The sequence below is a fragment of the Falco punctatus genome (assembly GCF_963210335.1).
Source record: "Falco punctatus genome assembly, chromosome: 6".
In the NCBI taxonomy this organism is placed as follows: Eukaryota; Metazoa; Chordata; class Aves; order Falconiformes; family Falconidae; genus Falco; species Falco punctatus.
In genome coordinates this window covers 81,758,934-81,771,450 of record NC_137585.1, presented here as the reverse complement: position 1 = coordinate 81,771,450, position 12,517 = coordinate 81,758,934, and the positions used below count along the sequence as shown (strand labels likewise).

Below are 12,517 nucleotides of genomic sequence, written 5' to 3'. Positions count from 1 at the left end.
CAGCTCCCTATGGCTGACTTCTATCCTCTAAGGTCTTGAATGTGATCTGTGTCAAGGGTAATTTAAAGAAATGTTTGGTTTTTAATTTGGAGTAAAACGGGTTTGTGTTTCTACCATCAGAGCTGCAGCGAGACACATTGTGTATTCCTTCTAGCTTTGTGTTATGTTTTTGCTGTGTGTGGGGATATGAAGTCAAAAGTTACAGCACTCCTTCCTAAAGGCAGATACTGAACAGCACATTATTTTTTGATCTGCAAAACACTGCCAAGAAAGTGGAAAACAACAGGGAGAAACAACATAACCTGTGTTACTGCAGGAACTGAAATCACGGCTGAAACTGATACCCTAATCACATACGTACTTAAAATGTCCTAGTCTGAGAAAAGGAAATAGGTAAATCCATGGAAGTAGGGGTCATGTCACAATATTTTTTTTTAAATAGTCCACTGTACAGCCTTCCTTGTAAATTCTGTGAATAATTTCAATATAAAAATAACATGAAATATATGGTTGGTTTTATGAAAGCCTGAAAATTTTCTGTGATTAGAGCTGTATGATCAAGGAAGGCAAACAGAACTGAAGATTCTCAGGGGTTTTTTTGTGTTTTGTTTTGGTGTTTTTTTTTTTTTTTTTTTTTTTTTTTAATTAGGATTTCACCTACAGGAATTATTTTTATTCCTTCTTACTCAGTTTTTCCCCCCTGGTCTTATCTTCTCTTTACCTGGTCAATGGAAACTCTGATAATTTCGATTTACATCCAGGTTTATGCCCTATAACTAAGCTCTTAGCTGATAACAGCTGGCCTTTTCTCATCTTTATCTTCTCCTTTTCCCCAATATACCACTGGTCTCAATACACATTTCCTAAACCTGTTCTTTATTCCTCCCACCCTGCTTTGTGTCACTGTGGAATGAAAGCTGTGAAACATATATTTACAATGCTCACTGACCTTTTTCAAGTGGTCTTGGCTGGTTTTTGTTTTCAGGAAATCAAAAGTGAAACACCAACTTTGGATAAGACTTTTGAGCAGGAGGTGGTAGGACAAACCTTAGTGATAACAAGAAAAGTGGGCTGCCACCTTGTGAGATTCTCCAACTGTTTTTCCTCTTCCCTTATCTGTGTGTCTGCCCAAATTGCTCTGTTACCTCATTCAAACCTTTACTGCATTCTGCTAAGAGGATGAAATTCAGCCAGCGTAAATCATAGGTGTTTCTCTGAAATGACATTTATAAGAATAAAGCAACTCTCCAAACACTTTTCAGGTGATAATAGCAAAGGCTGTTATCACAGACCTCAATTTCTGGGCACTGAGAGATCATGTCTGCTTTGCCTGGCCCCGTTTGCATAGTGTTTCCTTGAAGAATCAGTGTTCAGCAATTTGGTTTCAGCCGCAAGCGACATGATGCTGTTTGTTAATCCCATGCCATCTTCTGATGGCTGGTCAGACCTGCTACTTGCCTTTTCTATGTATTAATTTCTATGTCTGCTTCCTAAATTAACCTCTTGCTTAATTTTTATTTCCCATTTGAACCTTTTTTGCATACTTTCTGTAGATATTTTGTATTATTTAAGCTTAGCCCTCAGTCAGTGATTTCCATGGTCAATTCAATCTCATGAATTAGAAAGAATAAAGGTTGCCTTTTGTTATGTGATGAAGTTAGAGTATGTAAAAGACGTTTTCTGAAGTGGTACAGGGGTTTTTCCTATTTATAGGGCAGTATTTTTAACTGTAATAAAGAGGTCATGTAGTAACTGAAGCGTTTCTTTGTCTATGAACATTTTTCCTTGAACAAATGGCAGCTGGGACAGATACTCCAGATTAGCATCTCTCTCTGATGATCTTTAAAATGATCTGGTAAAATCCAGGCTCTTCTCTGTCACCAGCTAGGGAATGTGCATTTTGAAGTATTTTTACCAATTCTTTGTTGGTAAAATTTTTTTGTTGTGAGCTGAAAAAACCATTTTCCTATGTGGAATTTAATAATCCCTAGTCTGAGGGTTGGTTTTTTTTTAGTAATTTCTTCAACTTCTTGCTAATATTGTGGAAGGAAATGTAACGTGTTTTCAGTCCCAGATTTATAGATGTCTGAAGCTGCAGCTCAATTCCTGGAAGAGAGGTATTACACACTATTGTTTTGGATAACGTCTCATTTTGATATGAATTGAACTATGCAATTTCTTTTTTGGTTTCTTAAAGATCATTATTTTTTTTCTGTCCACAGGATTTTCACTTTCTTTGTAAGAACAGTTACCAAACCAGTTAAAGTTGTTATATTTGGAATGAATATTCCATAGTCTTGTCTAAGCAGCAGAATATCCTGAGGCATACCTTGGACATGTAATACCTGAAGCAGCCCTCACTCTTAAGAAGCAAAAAATTAACAAACTCTATTTATAAAATAAAATCTCACAAGGTATCCTCAGTGTATGATGCTTTGCCCATCTAAAAGACTCTTCCCTTTGTCCCCTCTCAGTATCCAGTATCTATCTCCTCTCACGGCCCTAAAGCTCAACCCTGGAGAACTCTTAAAGGCCCTATTTATATTTTATGTATACTGGATTTTAATTTTTGGAAGATATGTAGCCTCTAATTTTCATCTGATATGCTACATTACCTGGCTTGAGGGTGTGTGGGAAGGGAAAATCCAACAAAAATGAGCACACTAATCTTTGTTAGCTTTAGAATCACATCTTTGCAATTTATTTCAAGCTTCCTTTAGGTTTTGTAAATGTTCATCTGAAATCTTCCCAGTTATTAGCATGTCATCCAGATAACAGACACAACCATTTACCCCCTGCCTTACTTAGCTCATTATTCTTTGAAGCACAGCAGGTGCTTTTTCTGTTCATACCTAAATAGCCCCTTTTGTGTATTTGTCGTCAGGATTTTTTTTTTTTTTTTAATACTAGCTGCAAAGCCACCTGCTGACACTCTTGGGACAAACCTTGTTTGGTTAGCTCCTCTCCACATAGCACTTTGCAAATAACTCTTATGCTCTAGAAATCCAACATTGTCCAGTCTGAAGCAACAAGTGCTGGTGATTTCGTATTTCTGACAAGCTTTTCTTTACCATCTCCCCTGAAATACACTTTGTTCAGCCCATTTACTGACATCTAGGGGAAGAAACCGACTCTGGTTTCCAGAGCACCCAAGCTGCTTTCCCACAAGCTTTTGCAGGACTTTATGGCACAGGTCTGCTCCTGAGAAACGCAGAGATGATTTTGTCACTTGCAGACAACATTGCAGTTATACCTGTTACTAGACAATGTCTGTAATGAACACAAGTTTAGTTTGAGTTCTCCTACCCTGTTACACAGCTGATTAGCTACTATCCACTGTAATTTAAGCTTAGGGAAACAGTTTCTGCCCACCACTTTCAGTTATGATTCCCTTCAATGTTAACAAAGTATATTTGTAAATTACAGTGACAGGAAGACCTACCTGTTAATCATTACTTGCCCTTACAGTACAGAGATACTGTGTGCTATATATGTTCATTTTCTGCTGTGCACAGCCACTGCTCAGTTATCACGGAGAGTTTATTTAGTTGACAGATTAATTGTGCCACAGATGCAGAGGCGCTGGGGGATGCCAGCTTAGTTCTGGCAGGCTTATTCATGCAAGTGCAGTTCTGTGTAGCTGTTGATACATTAGTCTCGCTGGATGCACGGTGACCCAGTCAGGGAGGATACAAAGGACCACAGACATCTCGAGCCTGCTGCAGCATGGGCAGGACAACCTGTAAGACCAACCAGGGACAACATGGTTCAAGCACATCCACTTGGGTGCAGGCAGGAGATGACTCTAGTGCTGTGGTTAGGGGTCTCATACCAGATTGAGTAGCGTGGCATGAACTTGCCAGCCAGCTTGGGTCCAGTCCTTGGCCAAAGCTCATAAACCCTAGGCAAGCTGTGGAGCTTAATGCAGAGGAACTCAAATGGTTCCACAAAAGTCAGCTTAGGATGAACAGGAAACATTATCTTGAACTGAGAACCAGCCATACCACCCTTGTAATCACAGCCAGCTTACTGGGACACTCCTTTCTCTGTCTATTGCCCAGTTTTCTCTGATAGCCGTTGTGTTACAGTCCCTACAAGCATCTACCCTTCTGGCACTGCAGCTTCTTAAATGAACGATGCTCCTGCCCTGGGCTGTAATTCCTCAGGCACTTTGGTGGAGATAGTGAGAAGACTCAGTGAATGGACTCAGGTTCAAACCTTTAATTTCCTGAGTTAGTTTAAGCCAGATTACTTAGCAATTTGGCCCATGATTGCCCAAATACTTCTGCCAGCCTAATGGAGGCAGTGCTATGGAGGTGAAAAAGAAGGGATGGGGTGAGAAGAGAACTGCCTTTTTTGGGTGTAGCACTGCTTTGTGCAAATTTAATGTGCTTGCAGAATTACGAAGTTCCTTCTGGGCATCAAATTGGTGTTTGAGAGTCTTTTGCAAAAGGGTACTGAAACAACCCATAGCAGGAAACATTTTTACTCTTGTCAAATGCTAGAATACTGTAGTCTTCTAGCTGATTTCCAAGATAAAACTATTGTACTGTTAAAACAAAAACAAAACATGGCAGCTTTTAATGGTTTCCTTAGATCTACAATGTCTTTATCTCAATAAGTTCCAGTGTAAAGCATAATTCTTTAAAGACCATTTGTGCTTCATATCTGGTAATGTTAGGAAAATAACTTTTGTATAGTGAAACTTTCCATACCATTTGTATAAAAATACTGTTAAAGCCTGAATCTCTTTCAAAAGTTTTCGTATATGCATTATATATGTAGTCACTTTTACAGACTGCAAATAGTTTATTTTTGCTCTCCTTTTTTATTTTATGATCCAGTCCTTTGCTAATTTTCTGTTTTGTGTTTTGTCATATGCAGAGTAGTTAAAAAGTAAATAATCCACTGATTTTCATAGAAACAGGTTCAGAATATGGCTTTATTTCCTTAGGATGCAAGACAATAACTCCCAACATCCAAAAATGAAAAGCAACTAACAAAAAGGTATAATTTATCCTCCCTTGCTGCAGGAATTGTAAATCATAATTGAAATTAAAGACTAAGTCTTCATCATACAATTTTTATAACCTTGCTTTACAAGAGAAGTGCAAATTCTTGACATTTAAAGCAGAGCTGACACTGAGAAGCTGAAATCATTTAGTTCCTGTTGGAAGTGCCTTTCTATGCAGTTACTCTCTTTGGTCCAGTGGAAACACTTAAGGAGAATTTTATAGATGTACTCCCCAAACTTATCCTTTCTAACTCCCACATGAAGATTTTAAATACTGCTAGAATCAAAATCTGCTTCTAAATTTAGAGGGGGGGAAAAAACAACTACTGAAGGGAGATTGAAACCTGTGGGAATTTTAAATTTGTTCTAGATCTCATTTACACTGGTAAAAATCAAGAAATATTCTCGTTTCTGTAATGTACAACTGGTAAGGAGCTGGCAGTGGAAGGAAGAATATAACAGCCTTTCTTATGATTCTTTTTCTCTGGGCTACATTATATAATCCCAAGCAAGAACAAAGCTATGAGCTATATTTATTAATGATGAATCTGAGTCAGTACTTTCTTACACCACTGTAAAAGAGGTATGATTCCAGAGGCGTTGCATTGATCTAAATGCACAGAAAAATCAAATTTAGGTCTCACTTTATAATTTGAAGCACTGCTCAATTTGGGCCAGAGGTTCCTCACCTACTTCCAGCACAATAATTAAAGGCTGCCAAAGGATCCTGATGCCTGTTGCAGAGTGACCTGGACAGCTGTGATTTGGAAATGAAATACTGGAAGAACGGAGTGGCAAAAAGTTAGTAACAGTGCTGAAGGCGGGGGGTGGGGGTGGGGGGTGGGGGGTGGGGGGGGGTGGGGGAGGCAGTGAGGAAAATAACAGAAAATAAAGCAGACAATGAAGGCTATGCAGAAGAAGGATCCTGATAAACTAGCAAGAGATGGGGTGAGTTTCATCAAACAGAAAAATGTATGTGCATGTGGAATAGAAGGATAGTAGGAGTTAGAAGCTCGCACCATTGTACAATGTGTTTTCTGAACCTATGTGGTGAGTATATCTTTGAAGAAATAGAATATCATTGCTTGTATTGTCATACAATTTCCTTTTGGGTAGATCAAACGAATCTGCTCTTTGCCCTTGAGTTTTTAAGTAAAATTGTGTCTTGGGGCAGAACCACTTGTTAAGGAGCAGGGTTAATGTCACAGCTGAAGAGTCTAGAAAATGTTATTCTCTCCACCATTTGTGACCTCCTGTCTATTCAGCATGAATAAAACAAGTCAGGGGAGAAAATGTTGAGCTACATATCCCTGATTTCTCTTTCTAAAGATATTACCTGGAAAATTCTGAAATCCACAATGGGCTGCCTGAAATATGGCAATATATAGATGTCAATTGTCATTATTAGGTAGAATGCATACAAAATAAAGAGGATGAATCTCTATATTTGCCTGAGTATAATCCCAGGCCCTTCAGCAGAAAAATCAACCACAGCTTCAGGTATTTGTAGACATTTTAACTCCAATAGCAAATGGCTGAAACCACTGTTTCTTTTTTAAATATATGCTTCAATTGCTGAACCTATAATATGTTTAGATGTTTCCAAAAGACAGTTCGATTATGGATTCATTAAAGAAATTCTCAGAGAAAAAAAATCCAATTATGTGTACCAGTCAAGCCAGCATAGCAACATGCTACGTGTAAGTGAAGTGCATTTATTTCGACATGACTGGAAATGTTAGCTGTGCTCCAGGTGTGGTCTGACCGCGGTAACTGTTTCAAAGCTGATATGCAGGAATTGTAATGAAGTTTAAATGTAGTGCACTGGCACAGTACACTTAACAGACAAGGCTTGTTTTTAGAAAATGGAGCTGAGGGGAGGCTCAGTCTCCATTCACAAAAGCCATTTATTGCAATGATAGTTTGACAGAAAATGGCTAACAAATTACTGATTATGGTCTCACTGCAAGATATACACAAAAGTCCTGTTTAAAGTATATGGACTGTTGATTGGTTTCATATACCCCAAAATGAAACTTCTCAATACTTCTGTATGACCTGGCAAAATCCCAATTTTTTAGTTTTATTTTTCCTAAGACATACCGGTTACATTAAAGGCAATGTGATATATTTCACCTTGTATTATCTTTCCAAACTTATGTTTTTTGGAAGAACTGGCTAATTCTTTTCCTCATGGACATCTTCAGGGTGTTTCACACAATCTGCTCCACAGAATGAAAACTACCACACTCTATTTAAGTGGAAAGTGTTACAAAACCAGCTCCCTGCCTGCTCATCACCAGTTACAAGACTGATGCCATTATGAGCAGAGATGAAATGCTCATACGAATCTTGACTTTTTGCTGCATCTGGGTGTTCTCATTTGAAATCCAGGACCAATGAATGATTTCAGACTAATTGCTTCTAGACATTTTTCTTCTCTGAGAAGTTTCAGGTTGTGACAGTTCTAAACTGCAGGAATCGTTTTTAGAAGCCCTTCATTATAAAACTTCAGCATCTGTGAACCTAGTGGTTCATTATATTTTCAAACATTCAGCAACAAAGAGAAGAAAAGCCTGTATGTGAAATTTAAAATGGTCTGGTTACCATGGCAAATTTATATATGCGTTAGCATTCCCAGAAAAAAAATGTAGTTCATTGATCAGGGCACATGTTATTTCTTATTTCTTAACTTACCTGTGATATTTTGGAACATGTCTTCCTTCCAGCAAACTAGATTGCATTCATAAACACTTAAAGCGTTATAAAGTAACCACATTTGCTGGCAAAACATTTTTTAAAAATAACTTCTTTCTGAGATATGTGCAGTGCATTCCGGTATCTATTCACTGAAAAAGGGAATGTATTCCCTATGAAATCTGGAGAATCTGTGGAGTTCATTTAATTGTGCAGTAACATGATAAATTATGAAGAAAAGTACTGTGTTCTGTAAAAACACAGTGCAACCTCAATTAAAGCTATGGAGAAAGCTCTTAGATAAATAAAGTAGATATTATTAGAAGTATGGACAGAAAAGGTCAATTGGTTCCTATTTACTTGATAAAAGTAAAAGCCAATGCATCTGATTCATGCTGGCATAGTTCCATGCTTTTCATGAAGTTGGTGGCAGAATAAAGATCAGGAAGTATTATTTACTGCACACCATGTTTTTGAAAACCCATCAACAGTACCAAAAATGCTGTGCCACACCAAATACCAGATTTTTGAAAATATCTCTCTTTTGACTAAACAGAAAGGAAATAGCTCACCCTGAAAGAGTGAATTGAAGTTTGTTACAGGCCTGTATGATGCCCATCTAATATTGATCTAAATTGCTGCATGATTTTAAATAGTACCAGTTGTAGGAACAACACAGAGAAAGGGGTCATCCTGAAGAAGACAGGAGTCCATTGTTTCATGTACTATGTGCTGTTCAGAACAGTACTGCCAAAACACTCCTTGACAGCTGTGATACACCTTTTCAGAAACAATCCCTGCTCTCTCCTTAATGAGTACTGATGCAAAAGAAGAAGAATTCTCAGGAACAGTCAATCTGTTGCTTAGCTAGCATGACAAATTGTGCTCTCATCAGGCTCATGCACTCCTAATTTGCTGAAGCTAACATGGATTGCAGAGTTAAAAATGGGAGCAGAATATGGCTCCTCTGTAAGTGCTTTTTAAGGCTCTCTTCTTAATTGGCCACGCTATTGTATATTTCCTTAGTTCATAAGAACACTTTTTTTTTTTCATGCAGCTTAGTTTTGAGGCTTAAGAAACTCTAAAACTGAAAAGCATTTTGGTTATTAAACTCCAAGAGATGCATCAAGTCACTTCACATAGAATGCATTAGTATTTGGAATATTTTGGTAATGAAGGAAGCATAACTTATTGCGCTTGAGTTACTTTCTTGGTTTATTTCCTTTTAAAGTGAATTTATAAATCACTAAAGGATCTCTGAATGACAGCCTTGCTTTCTATTGCTATTACAAAACAGGTTCTAATATGTGCTTCTTTGCTGCAGTCTTATGCTGAAATGACTTAACCAAAGACAGGATAAAGTGGGACACTAACTGGAGACACATGCATATTTTATATAACTTTTCAAACATTGTAAAACTGGGAAAGAATTGGTATTTATTAATACCTGCTGCCAACATCACTAGGAGACTGTTACCTCTAACCAATACTGAACTCAAAGTATCTGATAATTCGATGTATTCCAGCAAATACTAATCACATTACATTGATACTTTAAAAATATTGGTATTCATTTTATTTAAAAAACCCTAATATTTGGGATAAATATTTATGATACTTATATGTTTGGGATAATTTAAGTTATGTTGTCCTGTGCTTATGTTCTTTCTCACTCCTCAAAGCTACGAGCCCTATGGTGCTCATGCTGAAATTTTATTTAATTTAGTTTCTCAAAGCCTATGTATCCTACTACTTGTTTTACAAAACCTGTTCAGTTTACAGATAAATTTTAACAACTGTTTTTTCTTTATTCCCATCAGATATCTGAAAGGAATGGCTTAGGACACCTTTAAGATCTTTTTGTGTCCTGCTTCAAACTTTACACACGTTGTTATTTTCTTTCTTTCTTCTTTCAGGGGTGGGAAGAGGGTCAGGCAGAGTGAAGTGCTGCCGATGCGACATTAACTTCTAGCAGCTGCTACCTTAGTGACCTATAGCAGAAGAAAGGAGGTATCCTGAAAATCGTTACATTCCTTTATGTCCTTTTCAATTTGCTGAGACAAGAGTGATGCTGGCATGAAGCACAGTCCTGTCTTAATGTTCTTGCTAAATGGTAGGGTCTTCTGTTACTGGGACAGTTTTATCTACTGCCTCTGCTTATAGTGCTTCCCTCGTGAAAAACATCCTTTCTTCCTCTGCTTCCAGAGAAAGCAGCCTGAAACTACCTGGGGGGAAAAAAAAATATCCACTTTGCTGTCTTTTATTCTCTGCCTCTATATTATATAGCCTTTTTCATCAGAGAAGGAACTGTCACTGGCAAGCTGGAAGAGTACTGCCCAGGGGCCGTGCTTGCTTCAGATGAAGGTTACGTTGAAGCTCTGGAAACCAAACTTCTGGCGTGTTTGGTAGGCTTGCTTTTATAGAGCCTTTGCTGCTAGATCTAAGCGGTAGGAAGATGTTAAATGATGAAAGGAACTCAGCAGATGCTTGAAATGATACCAGTGTTAGAGTTTTGCCCTAGTGTGAGAATGCACCAAATCTGAGGTGGTATTTTTTTCTCACTTACTTGCTCCTGGCTTTAAATACTTTAATCAATATGAAACTTGGACATCTATGCTTAATTTATTGTCCTGCTACTGGCAAGCAGGCTTTATTATGCACAGTGAAACAGCTACAGCTGAGCATGCTTGTCTCTGCTAACTGGGGTTACAGGGTCCTTGGTACCATCAAGGCCCTGAGGGAACTAATGGCCTTTCTTGTCCCCTGACCCTGCCACAGCCCAGGACCCCCCTGGGGCTGCCAGCCCTTGCAGCCCCAGTGGTGGCACAGCAGGGCTGGTCTCCAGCTCCCCACAGTCCTGCCCAGCCATGGGGCCTGCCAAGCTGGGACCACCTCCTGGCCTGGCCTTGCTCCATCCCTACCCCAATGGAGGTGCTCAGTGCCTCAGTGCTGGGGGCTGGGGCTGCTCCTTGTGCCCCCCTGGTCTGTCCCACTCCCTCAGGGCAGGAACCTCCAGCCACAGCCTGTCCCACCACCCCAGTGGTGAGATGGGCCCCAGCTGGGGGACCCTGCCCAGTCACCCTCAGGAGCCCCTGCTGCTCCCAATGGGAAGAGTAGAGTTTCACATATATGTAACTTTTAAGTCTGGCAGACAAAGTACTGGAAAGGGGGAATAAGTGAAGCAGTAAACATGGAACATCTGCAGTTATCCCACATGAAACTGGCCCAGAAGACCAATTCTGGTCTTGCTCGCCTCTGGCAATTACATTTTGCAATGGCACTACATTCTCACAAGAATATGATTGCAGGGAGCCTGTATGTCGTCTAAGAAGAACAGGTAGTAAAAGTTAAAGATCTTCCTTGAACAGCTGTTGTGAAACCTTGAACTGCTATAAAATATTTCTACAAGAAGCTGATCGTGCTTTACAGAGAAATAACAGAAAAATGACTATATGTGGAACATAAAATTAAATGATCTGGTATTCGTATCGTCATGTATTGCTGAAAAGACCATAATTTTAGAGGTGATGAAATCAGCACTATATTTTCATTGATTTGCTGTATCTATTCCAGTTCTAAGTGGCATGTAGAAAATACCTTTTTAGTTTATTAAATGCCTATCTGTCATTGCTGAAGTTGGTTTGAATCCACTCCATTGACCTAGACTACCCAACAAAAGCATCAAAATCATTGGAGGCACTTTGATTAAGAATTACCAAGAACTTAATTTCTTAGTAATTTCTTGGATTTTCTTGTCTCATTTTTCAGGATGGTGAATTCTGCATTTTGTCTACTAACCAACTGAATCCAAAGTATTTAGTTAGAAAAAATTTTAGAACAACTCTGAAATAATTTTGTTGTTTATGCTTCTTCTCAAAACAATGACTAATAATAATATTAATGACTTCTCCCCTTCCATGCTTAAGAAGGCATTCCCTTGGTTAAAACACACTGCTATGTATTCTAAGAATTCTGGGGAAAAAAACCTCACAGTTATGTGTAAAATTTATTTGAAGTATTTTAAATTCCTGTCCTGTTTCTGATGATGAAAACCTGCAGGATTACACATTGTGACAAAGACATAGGATGAAGGATAATTACAGAATGTGTTACTACCATTCATCTGTGAAATCTTCTAGGCTGGAAAAATGCATGCTGTTAGATAGTAAAAGAGACACCAGTTAAATGGATAACCTTGATGCACAAAAAAATTCTGAGCACGTTTACTTCTTCACCAGGTATTCATCTGAGAATGCCCCTGTGTTACAGCACTGTTTTTTATTCTGTTTGGGTTTTTGCTTTTTCAGCACAATGATATTCTTTTAAAAAGAAATACCCTAAAGGTCAAATTATTGTTGAAAATTAATTCTTAGCTAATATTTGTGGGTGGGTTTTAAGACAATTTTATTATACAAATCCTGAATTCTTTGCTAAACTACGTATTTTACCTTGTCAAGGAAACATGTTATTTTATTTACTTGACTAACACTCATGTATGAATACTTAGATGATTTAAAATATGTATGTGTAGAATCTATGCAGTTATCATATTTTGCTTGAAATCACACTTATTTCTCACAAGTCATTACACAATCCACAAAGAGATAACTTATGAAATAATATTCTCCTAAGGTACACAAATCTTCTAAGCAAAAATAGACCCATTATTATCCAGCAAAAAACAAACCCAAAAACCCACTAACTCATTCAAAGAAAGAAATCAGTTTTCAGATAAATGTGTTTGCATAATAAGCTGCTGGCAATCAAGAGGCTTGTCAGCTACTGTCGTGAAAACATTTTGTAAGT

General features: G+C 38.2%; 1 protein-coding gene across 1 annotated transcript in view; it reads right to left on the bottom strand.

Moving 5' to 3' along the window:
• The window catches only part of KCND2 (potassium voltage-gated channel subfamily D member 2), a 290,804-nt gene that overhangs the window by 49,636 nt on the left and 228,651 nt on the right, over positions 1-12,517 (bottom strand). The gene's annotated exons all lie outside the window — the stretch shown is intronic.